The sequence below is a fragment of the Squalius cephalus genome, assembly GCF_949319135.1.
Source record: "Squalius cephalus genome assembly, chromosome: 2".
Lineage (NCBI taxonomy): Eukaryota > Metazoa > Chordata > Actinopteri > Cypriniformes > Leuciscidae > Squalius > Squalius cephalus.
This window is the reverse complement of record NC_137123.1, coordinates 44,953,829-44,965,824: the sequence shown is the minus strand read 5'-3', so window position 1 is coordinate 44,965,824 and position 11,996 is coordinate 44,953,829. Positions and strand designations below refer to the sequence as shown.

At 37.3% G+C, this 11,996-nt stretch overlaps 1 long non-coding RNA gene across 1 annotated transcript; it reads right to left on the bottom strand.

Annotated features, from left to right (window-relative positions):
• Positions 1-10,175: 10,175 nt before the first annotated feature.
• LOC307150514 lies at positions 10,176-11,168 on the bottom strand. The gene is made up of 3 exons (XR_013819742.1): positions 10,977-11,168; positions 10,399-10,466; positions 10,176-10,221 (listed from the first exon to the last, which is right to left on the bottom strand). It is a non-coding gene; the product is annotated as an uncharacterized lncRNA (long non-coding RNA).
• Positions 11,169-11,996: the final 828 nt, after the last annotated feature.

The following is an 11,996-nucleotide window of genomic DNA, read 5'->3' as shown; positions in this document are numbered from 1 at the left end:
ACACCACTCCGCCACAACAGCTTCTGCTCACGGACACAATCTCAGCTGAGCCCTGCCCACAGAGCTCACCACAGACAGACATATTAGAACTGCTCCAAGATTCAGCACCCAAGGACGACTTCCTGGAAAACAGCCAGGGAAGCCAGGACAGCATATTACAGCCTCCGATAACACCTGAGCAACAGCCCCTTTCACCAGACATGTTATCCCTCTCTCCAGCATCCCCACTTCTGTGCTTCTCACAGAAAATGGAAGAACTGGTGCATGCTGGAACCAAACTATCCCACTCTTTTGCTGCAAGCCCCCAGATACTAACCAAAAAACGGCAGGCTCCTCAACCACCAAAGCCTGCGCGCCGAGCGTGCCCTCCCCCTCCTGTGAGAGCTCTTCGGCCTCTGCCAAAACGCCAGGGCCCACACCTCCTCCATCTGCTCGAGGTGAACCAAAAACAACTGATACCAGCTCTCAGTGATATGTGTTGGGTCCCTGCTATGATAACAGTAACTTTCTCAAATGTTTACAGAACAAGCGGGAACCCAGTGTGCCTGTATCTTTCTCTATTGCTGTTCTATTACAAGATAGAAAGTCTAAGGCCTTCAATAGCCGTACAGCAAACCCAACTAATCTGGTGCCTATTGCATGTCAAACTAAGATTGCTGTGGGGACAAAAAGTAAGACTGTTAAGTTAGCACTTTTAAACATTCGCTCACTTAAAAATAAATCACTTCTAGTCAACGACTTAATAACCACAAACAACCTGGACTTTATGTTTCTAAATGAAACCTGGCTAGAAGACAGCTGCAGTGCAACAGTCCTCAATGAAACAGCCCCTCCTAACTTTACTTTTATGAGTGTCTGCAGAGCTGTTAAGAGGGGTGGGGGCCTAGCTGCTCTTTTTAAAGATATCTATCAATGTAAGCAAATATCATTTGGGAATTACCCGTCTTTCGAATATCTGGGTACTGTGTTAAAAGGTGCTCCACGCATTATACTTATCATTATTTACAGGCCTCCAAAATACTCTCCAGCCTTTGCTGAGGACTTTACAGAACTGTTATCAACAATTACCTCAGAGTTTGACTGTTTTGACATTGCTGGAGATTTTAACATCCACATAGATAGTGCAGAAAACAATATGGCAAAAGAAATCAAAACTGTTTTAAAAACTTTTGATCTGACTCAGCATGTACATGGACCCACACACAATCGTGGACACACTCTAGATTTACTTATCAGTAAGGGTCTAAACATTTCATTGATTGTTATTAAGGATGTAGCACTGTCTGATCATTTCTGTATTTTCTTTGATATATTGATCTCTCCTGCCACTGAAGCTAGATCTGTGTCTGTCAAGTAGAGATGCTTAAAAGAGAACACTAGTGTACTATTTATGAAGGCTATATCCTTAACACCAAGCATATCTGCAGACTCTGTTGATTTTCTCCTTGATTCTTTTAACTCAAAAGTTAAAAGTGTAATTGATGATATTGCTCCTGTTAAAGTCAGGAAGAAGAGTGGCAGACAAAAAGCACTTTGGAGAAACTCAACAGCAGTGCAAAATATGAAAAGACAATGCAGAAAAGCAGAGCGCATGTGGCGGAAGACAAAACTTGTAGTCCATTATAACATCTACAAAGACAGCCTTCATGCTTTCAATATGGAACTAGGCAAAGCTAGACAGACTTTCTTCTCAAATATTATAAACAGCAATTTAAACAACACACACACTCTTTTTGCTACTGTAGAGAGACTGACAAACCCCCCCAAGCCAGATTCCCAGTGAAATGCTGTCAGACAACAAGTGCAGTGAGTTTGCTTCTTTCTTCTCTGAGAAAATCAATAATATCAGAAAGGTGATCAGCACATCCTTGAGTTGCACTGAGGTCAGACAGATCAGACCACCTGAGAAAGTAGTTACTATGTCTGATTTCAAAGAAATTGATGGCAAAATTTTGGAAGAAACCGTACAGCACCTTAAAACATCAACCTGCGCTCTTGACACACTTCCCACATCTTTTTAAAAAGTGTGTTAAACAGTTTAGAAGCAGATCTTCTAGAAGTGGTAAATGCCTCACTTCTCTCTGGGAATTTTCCAAACTCCCTGAAAACTGCAGTTGTCAAGTCCCTCCTGAAAAAGAGCAATCTGGATAAGACCATATTAAGCAACTATAGGCCGATTTCAAATCTTCCTTGCATAGGCAAGATCATTGAAAAAATTGTTTTCAATCAGCTGAACAAATTCTTATGCTCGAATGGATACTTTTACAATTTTCAATCTGGTTTCCGACCGCACCACAGCACAGAGACAGCGCTCATAAAGATAATAAACAATATTTGCTTAAATACTGATTCAGGCAAATTATCAGTGCTGGTACTACTCGACCTCAGTGCTGCATTTGACACTGTCGATCATAACATACTTCTTGACAGGCTGGAAAACTGGGTGGGGCTTTCTGGGATAGTCCTAAAATGGTTCAGGTCATACTTAGATGGGAGAGGTTATTATGTGAGTATAGGAGACCATAAGTCTGAGTGGACATCCATGACATGCGGAGTCCCTCAAGGCTCAATTCTTGCGCCACTCCTCTTCAACCTGTATATGCTCCCAATGAGCCAAATAATGAGAAAGAACCAAATTGCTTACCACAGCTATGCAGATGACACACAGATTTACTTAGCCCTATCGCCTAACGATTACAGCCCCATTGATTACCTGTGCCAATGCATTGATGAAGTCAACAGTTGGATGTGTCAAAACTTTCTTCAGTTAAACAAAGACAAAACTGAAGTCATTGCATTTGGAAACAAAGATGAAGTTCTCAAGGTGAACACATACCTTCACTCTTGGGGTCAAACAACTAAACATCAAGTCAGGAATCTTGGTGTGACACTAGAGTCAGACCTTAGTGTCAGTAGTCATGTCAAAGCAATAACTAAATCAGCATACTATCATCTGAAAAATATTGCAAGAATTAGATGCTTTGTTTCCTGACAAGACTTAGAGAAACTTGTTCATGCTTTCATCACCAGCAGGGTGGATTATTGTAATGGACTCCTCACTGGCCTTCCCAAAAAGACCATAAGACAGTTGCAGCTCATACAGAACGCTGCCGCCAGGATTCTGAGCAGAACCAGAAAATATGAACATATCACACCAGTCCTCAGGTCTTCACACTGGCTCCCAGTTAGATTTAGGATTGACTTTAAAGTATTATTACTGATATATAAATCATTCAATGGCCTAGGACCTCAATATATTGCAGATATGCTCACTGAATATAAACCCAACAGATCACTCAGATCACTAGGATCATATCAGCTAGAAATACCAAGGGTTCACTCAAAGCATGGCGAGTCTGCTTTTAGCTATTATGCCAGCCGCAGCTGGAACCAGCTTCCAGAGGAGATCAGATGTGCTCCTACTGTAGTCACTTTCAAATCCAGACTCAAAACACATCTGTTTAGCTATGCATTTACTGAATGAGCACTGTGCCACTGTTCATCCGACTGTTTGTACTGTACTGTATTCTATTTTATTTTTCTAAACTGTTTTAATTATTCTTATTTCTTTTTATTATTTTAATTTCTTCTATGTAATGCAGTAGCTCGAGTTCTTACTAGAACCAGGAAGTATGACCATATTAGACCGGTTCTGTCAACACTGCATTGGCTCTCTTTTAAACATCGTATAAATTTTAAAATCGTGCGGATTACTTACAAAGCACTAAATGGTTTAGCTCCCCAGTACTAATTCTGGCCAGTTGATAAAACCTAGAATATTAAAATCAACTGTTGGCGGTAGATCCTTTTCCTATTTAGCACCTAAACTTTGGAATGGTCTTCCTAGCATTGTTCGAGAAGCAGACACACTCTGTGGGCCCTATTTTAAAGGGTCATTTCACCCGTGGAGACATGAATGTGTATTGAAAGTGGGTCATTTATGTAGAAGAAATGTGAAATTATTTTTGAATTTGGAGCTTTCTAGACTGAGAAAAGCCAGAAAATGTATTTTTGGCTTATGTGGATGAAAGACAACAACTCCCAGAATGCACTTGCTTCGCTGCCCTACAAGGCCACTCCCAAGCCACGCCTACCGGTAAGAGAGCGCAGTTTAAAACAACAAGGCAAGGCTAGGCTACGAGTGAGTCTCCGTGACGAGTTTGCCCAAAATGTCCGGGATTCGGCTTTTGCGTTCTACAGTCGCCATTCATCATGTTTACTGTGGCGAGCAGGACGAGGCTGAGGGGCGCGGGAGAACGGCGCGAGGCCGGTGGCGTGATTACTGACGACCGACACCTGTGAGGCACTGTTCTCGTATCTCGCACGGAGGAGCAGGTATTTTCTTAGCAATGGTAAAACACACATCAACCGATCACGCCACCGGCCTCGCGTCTTTCAACCGATCACGCCACCGGCCTCGCGTCTTTCTCCCGCGGCGCTAGCCTCGTTCTGCTCCCTGTATTACTGTGATTACTGATGAGCGCGCCTGTGAGATGCACCGGTCTCATGGGCTATCTCTCACGGAGGTGCGGGTATTTTCTTAGCAATGTTAAAACGCAAATCAACCGATTACTTGTTTAGCATTCATGTAAACATTACATTCAGATTCACCAATCGGGGTGAATTCAGTTAGATTGAAACAAAAGGTGAGCATGTAAACAATGGATGGCGACCGCAGAAAGCAAAAGCTGAATCCCGGACATTTTTGTCGATCTCGACGGCCGGACATGTCCGGGAAATAGAGTATGGTAACCCCTACTACTCAGCTTTCTTCGTCCCTGTTTTCTGCAGGTTTCTGCTGTTGAAATCAAACGCACTTGCACTGATCTGTGATAGGTCTGTTAGCGCATTAGGTCCAACCCCCTATGGGCGGGTTTGAAAGGGTGGATCTAGTGCTTGTAGTCTTAACAGAAATCCCCCCCTCTTACACTTCCTCCTACAATGACGCAAAATGACGATTTTTGCGTCATTGTAGGAGGAAGTGTAAAGAGGTAAATACAGATTTCTCTCGTCTCGGGGGAAAATGAAAAAATGTTGCATGACCATTCAATAGTATGACTGGGTTTCTAACAATGCAAAGCTTAATGCAAATGGGTGAAGTGTCCCTTTAACGATCTAAGCGCATGGTGCAAGTGCACTAAGGACGTAGACGGAGACAGACAGACAGACAGACAGACAGACAGACAGACGTAATACAACATAGATCAGACAATGAACAAGGCAAAACACAGGGCTTAAATACATGGGAAAACAGATCAGGGAAACGAGACAGCTGTCAAGACTAATGAGGAAACAGGTGTGACAGATGAACTAATGAAGGTTACCATAGAAACCAAGGAGTGGCGGAAAACAGAACAAAGGAACACATGACTAATGGAAACAAGACTCAGACAGAAACACACCTGTGACAGCATGATTCCCCATTTAGCCTAGTGTGATTTGTTTTTTAAAACGGCTTGCTGATTTTAAGCATGGTTTTTAATCTCATGAGTAAACTTACATCTCCTTTTCCCATCAATCCAAAAATCAGCTGAGCTGAAACATAATATAGACAGGTAATAGTCAACAGAAACACAATGCCTAAAAAACTCCACCCATACGGTTTTGTTACTCAAATATGCAATCTAAAATAAGGATATTTTTTTCCGTTATTGCAGATTTAATAAGGAATGAACCAGATGTTTTCTTATTACCACTTCCACCCATTACTATCACACTTCCCAGTATTATATTTAACCCCTGTTTAGAAGCCTTTCCCTCTTATTACACAACAAAGGATAAAACTGCATTAATAGAACGGGTTTAACCATTAATAGGCTGTTTGTGGTTTGTTATGCACAACTAACTTTATCCAATGCCCTATCTTGTATCTGATAACGTCCCCTAAAACTAATTTAGAGAGCAATAATCAACTAGCATGCTTTAATACACAGGTTAATTTGATTCAGATGTACTGATAATATACAATATTATTCTTTAAACGTCTTACCTTTTAAAAGTACATCACAAATGGTCTGTTCTGCTGTAATTCTACAGCGCGGCTGCTACTTTCGGGAAAGACTGAGAGGCTCCATGAGCCGCCATTGCTGAAAAAAAAAAACGTTCCATTGGAGTGAATGGAGTTGTCGCAACTCTATCTCTATATGGCTCTTTACCTGTCTATTGGCACACATTACTTATGTGCTCTTTAAACAACAACAACAAAAAAAAAGTGCCATTGACTTTAGACCAGGTTTCAGTTGGTCAATGGTGCAGTCTATTTCAGTTGCCTCAAAATAGAAACGCGCCAACATTGCGCCTGTACACACCTCATTTTCAGACCAGCACGCCCATGGGCACACATAAATGGGCACAAATGCATTTTCTACTTACACAACATGGCGCAGGACGTGAAAATGATAACTGCATCGGGCTGAAACTAGCAAAAAGTTTTTCGGCTGGTGCTGCATTGCGGATACTAAAAATATCTCTTTAACCTGGCATACACATTATAACATTATAAATTACCTGATAATCTGTCTTTCTATTAATACAATACAATGAATGACAACTGTCTAGTGGCTTACATTATTGTCATTGTACTAGTGTTAAGTGATTCATTTACACCAAACCAAAAGATAAGCTATGCCTTCATCTCTGAAAACATTATTTTTGTCTTACATTTCATAATGAACTCAGACAAGGTCAGTGCCAACTCATTTTCCGTCAGTAAATTTTGTGGGGATTGGAATGTGTGCAAAGGATTGTGGATGATTTGAAGGACGCAAAACGAAGGCTGCCTTCCAAGGATCCTTCAAATAGAGATGGCATCCACAGTGCTTGATATACAAAAACTGTACAAAAAAAAACTGGTGTCCTTTTATAGAGTTAGGCTCCTCCCACTTCTGGGACATACCATGTGGAGGTGAATTATAATTTTAAAGCAATATAAAACTACACAAATACAGTAAACTAAAGGTATTAACATGCAACATATGCATCAAACTATTGATCAAAAAGGGATTCACAAACATTGCAAACACAAATGTTTTGTTGATTTCCCCCTGTGATGTCACTGAAAATGGTAGTTCCCTTCCTACTGGGCAAAGGGAAGCTTGAAATTATGGCAGCTTTCGCTTCACATTTGTTTGGCTGGTGAGAAGTGACCCACAATGTAAATATGTTACATGTACAATGTTAGTACAGGGAAAATAAACTGTTAACATTTTGTTAAATTATAACAAAAAATTAAACATTGAGCAAAACAAACAAACAACAAAAGAAATGAAAATTATATAACAAAACAGTTAAACTAAGCAGAGGGCCACAAATGGCATATTAAACCACATAAACAGAAAAATAACCACACATACTATAACTGCCCTTGTGAAAAAAAAGTGCACTTAAGTGTACTTTTATAAAGTGTGCTTATTACATAAATAATATACTTTAAATATATACACTTAAGTGTGAATTAAATGCCATCTTTTCGGCGCACTTAATGCACATTAATTGTAATTAATTTCAAATATATCATATATTAAGTTGAAATAAAATGTAATAAGTTGCCATTAAGAGTGATTTTTTGGAACAACTTAATTGGTACTTTATTACAACTTTATATATACTTTCATAATTGCTTCTAGTGCTTTTAAAATATACTTAAAGTGCACTACAAAATGTAATGACACGCAATTAATGTGATTTAAAATATACTTTAATGTCAGTTAACAATACACTTAAGTGTGAATTAAATGCAATGTTTTCGACACACTGAATGCACATTAAGTGCAATTAATTTATAATATATCACATATTAAGTTGAAATAAAATGTAATAAGTTGCCATTAAGAGCGATTTTTTGGAACAACTTAATTGGTACTTTATTACAACTTTATATCTACTTTCATAATTGCTTCTAGTGTTTTTAAAATATACTTAAAGTGCACTACACAATATAATGACACGCAATTAATGTGATTTAAAATATACTTTAATGTCAGTTAACAATACACTTAAGTGTGAATTAAATGCAATGTTTTCGACACACTGAATGCACATTAAGTGCAATTAATTTAAAATATATCACATATTAAGTTGAAATAAAATGCAATAAGTTGCCATTAAGAGTGATTTTTTGGAACAACTTAATTGGTACTTTAATACAACTTTATATCTACTTTCATAATTGCTTCTAATATCTTCAAAATATAGTTAAAGTGCACTACACAATATAATGACATGCAATTAATGTGATTTAAAATATACTTTAATGTCAGTTAACAATACACTTAAGTGTGAATTAAATGCAATGTTACAATCAACAAAACTAAATGTAAAACCCTCTAAATTTACTGACAAAATAATCTCTAAAAGAAGTACATAAAAACCTTTCTGTTGATGCACAAGAAAACCCCAAGAAACACTATGCATAAACACAAACAGTTTTGGAAAGAGACCTTTGGGTAATGCTTTACAAAAATATATTAGTTACCTACTTCAGTTAACATGAACTAAGAATGAATAATACTTTAAGCATTTATTAGTCTAAGTAAGATAATATTAGTCTTGGTTAGATCATGTTGGCTAAAAAATAAACTAATATTAACAAATGAGACCTAATTAAAAGTTACCGAACCTTGTTATTTAGCTCTTAAAGGGGGGGTGAATTGCTGTTTCATGCATACTGAGTTTTTTACACTGTTAAAGAGTTGGATTCCCATGCTAAACATGGACAAAGTTTCAAAAGTTAAGTTGTACGTTTGAAGGAGTATTTTTGTTCCAAAAATACTCCTTCCGGTTTGTCACAAGTTTCGGAAAGTTTTTTTCGAGTATGGCTCTGTCTTACGTAAGATAGAGCGGAATTTCCTTATATGGGTCCTAAGGGCACTTCTCCGCGGCCGCGCGCGCACTCGCAGACCAGAGAGAGAAGAGAGCGAAAGCAGTACGTTACCTCAAAGCGCTCTGCTCGGCTTTAGGGAAGTCAATGTCACCAAAGAAGTGGGTTTTTGGTTGGCAGGGCAAGACAACCCTGCACAGATTCCCAAAGAACCCAGCGTTAAGGGAATAGTGGATGGAGTTTGTTTTTTCGAAGCATCAACGGAGGTTGTGCACGACTCTTTGTTCCCTGCATTTCGACGATGATTGTTTTATAAACAAAGCCCAGATCGACTTATTTGCAGATCGTCTAATGCTTAAGGATCGAGCAGTCACGGTGAGTAAACTACTTCAAATGTCTCTCTGTGTTGTTGTTAGATCAGTTAGCACAGCTATAGCACACCGCCCACACGGCCCGCCCCCAGCCGCTCGGTTTTTTCCGGAAAGACTCGGTACAGCCAATCTTTAACTTATAAATATAATAAAACTAAAGACGTTTTGGAGATATGAAGGATGCAATACTACTCTATAGGTACTCAAGATTAACAGGAGATTGAGTGAAAATGAGCATTTCACCCCCCCTTTAAAGGGATGTTCAGCAGAAGAAAGAAATTCAAATTTCAATCCAATTTTTTAAGTTGTTGGAAAGTGCTGTTTATGTCAATGTCCCAGATGCTCTCCAGAGTATATGTGAATGGAAATGTTTCAAAGATGCAGGAAAGTCAGAAAAAATGCCTTGAGGAAAAAAACAAAAAAACAGAAAATTTGTTTATAATACAGATCCAGTCCATTATTATATTTGGCTCAATTGAATGAAAGATATACAGTTGCGCTTCAAAGTTGATATACACCTTGCAGTATCTGCAAAATGTTAACAATTTTATCAGTAATAGGGATCACAAAAATGTATACGTTTTATCTTTATTTAGTACTACCCTGATGAAGCAGTTTATTCTGCAAGGTGTATGTAAACTTTTGACTGTTAACTGTTGATGAATGTGTGATGTGATTGATTACCTCAGTCACCAGGGCCACATCGTAGTAGAAAGCTGGGCAAGGTTCCTTCTATTTCCCACAAACACCAGGATTCCACTGACTACGCCATCTTTACTGACACTGGGCTTAAAGTGATTAAAAATAGAGAACCTTTTTATTGCTACTTTACAGGAAATTAAGCATAACTTTATCAATTACACAAATATAGATATATGACCCATGCAAACCCAGGACCAATGCAAATTAAGAAAGGTATTCTTACATTTTAAGCTTGCCCCACATAGCTATCTTCATGAAGGATGTTCCTGTTGCTGTATTTACCACGGTTGACACAGCAATGCTGCAAGCCTTCTTCCTTTGGTTTGTTACCTATAAAATATATGATGATTATAGGGCAGGTGTAAATGCACAGGTGGGAATTTATTACTTGCACATGCAAAAGATTCAAAGCATTTAAAAGCTATAGGGATAACGTTAGTTAGTGACTTGAAAGTAGTGTTTTAGCTTGATCAGGATGTGCTGTCATGATAAATCTTGTAAAATCACCTCATCAATACAGGTCTGTGATTCCACACCGCTTGCACTGTATCTCCAATAACAAATATGAACTGATCCTGCAAAATGAATGTTTAAATCCAGATAAACACAAAAATATTACATATTCCAAAACAAATAGTAATTGAACAACTCTTTAAATACAAAATGAAATTGAACACATTACAAGCATTTTTTATAGAGGTGGGTAATATATTAAATATTTATGGTGGTTATAAGATTGATTATTTGTATTAAATGTAGGCTATATAAACGTCTTCGAGTGTTACAATATTGGATCATCATTCAGCAAATGTTTAGTAGCTTGTTTAAAATAATTTAAAAAGTCGGTTTAGTTTTTTTTTTTTTAAATCAGCAACCAAATTCCTCGAACACGACCACACACGCCTTCCTCACATTACAATGTAAGACATTATTAGAATGCAATCATATATAAATTATTGAAAACATGATTAATTCACCTCCCAAGTCTATTGAGTTTATAATATCTGTGATTAAAATGCACTCAGCAACTGACATGTTACGGTGAAAAAAAAATTAAACTAAAGAAAGCATCAATATATACTTACTTGACTGATTATTTGCAGCATAACGTCTCATCTGCAAACAAACATCCAAACGTGGTGCTCCTTTTGTTCTCTTGTTTGGCTAGCTTCAGTATCATCACGCATCGCAAACGGATCGCAAAACATAGCGCATTTTTCAAACTCTAGTGAAGTAGAGCGTCATAATGACGTAGTATTTCTCGCGCATGCGCATTAAACAACATATTCATATATCATGCATGGTTAAATGTTATTTCAGCTTTTCTGTTTAAGTTGTTCTAACTCATTGTGTTGTTAAACTCTGTAAGTTCACAAAACTTTACTCATTAACCTAACTAAAAGTAAATCTTTTTTTTCAATGTAGTCTAGTGTGATTAAAATTAAATGTATTTTAACTGAATTGAAATGCAAATTCATTTTGTTTACATTTGTTTAACTTTTGCTCGCAATTAATACAATTTTAAATGTGTGTTTAATTGACTTAGAACAACATAATGATATTGAAAGTATTATGTTCACAGATGTAAAGTAGCTACAACACATTACTATTAGACTCCTCTCATATATTACATTTTATTTTCAAATATTATGTAGAAAGCTGACACTAGTTGAGTTCATAGAGCAAGGGCTGGTGATAAAAATGTCAACAATAAGTTGTACTGGATTATACTGTATAAGCAGATGTATTGGAAAAATACATTTCAACTGCATAATGCACACAGTATATATTATAGACAAAACACATTTAAAATACATTAACAAATTAATTTTGGACAACACACTTGAGTTGGAATTAAAATCAATTATTTTCCATGTTTTCCATTAAAACTGTTATTTTATATATTAGTCAATACATCAAAATATATTCCCTTTAATAACTTATAACTTTAACTTTAATACATTTAAAACACTATAAATCATAATTATTTAAAATGTATGTTTAAGTAAAACTTAGCAGACATTACAAAGTGCATTTTTTAAAACATGCACTTAAGTGTTTATAAATATTGTCATGAAAGTGTTCTTTCTTTAAGTAACATTTAA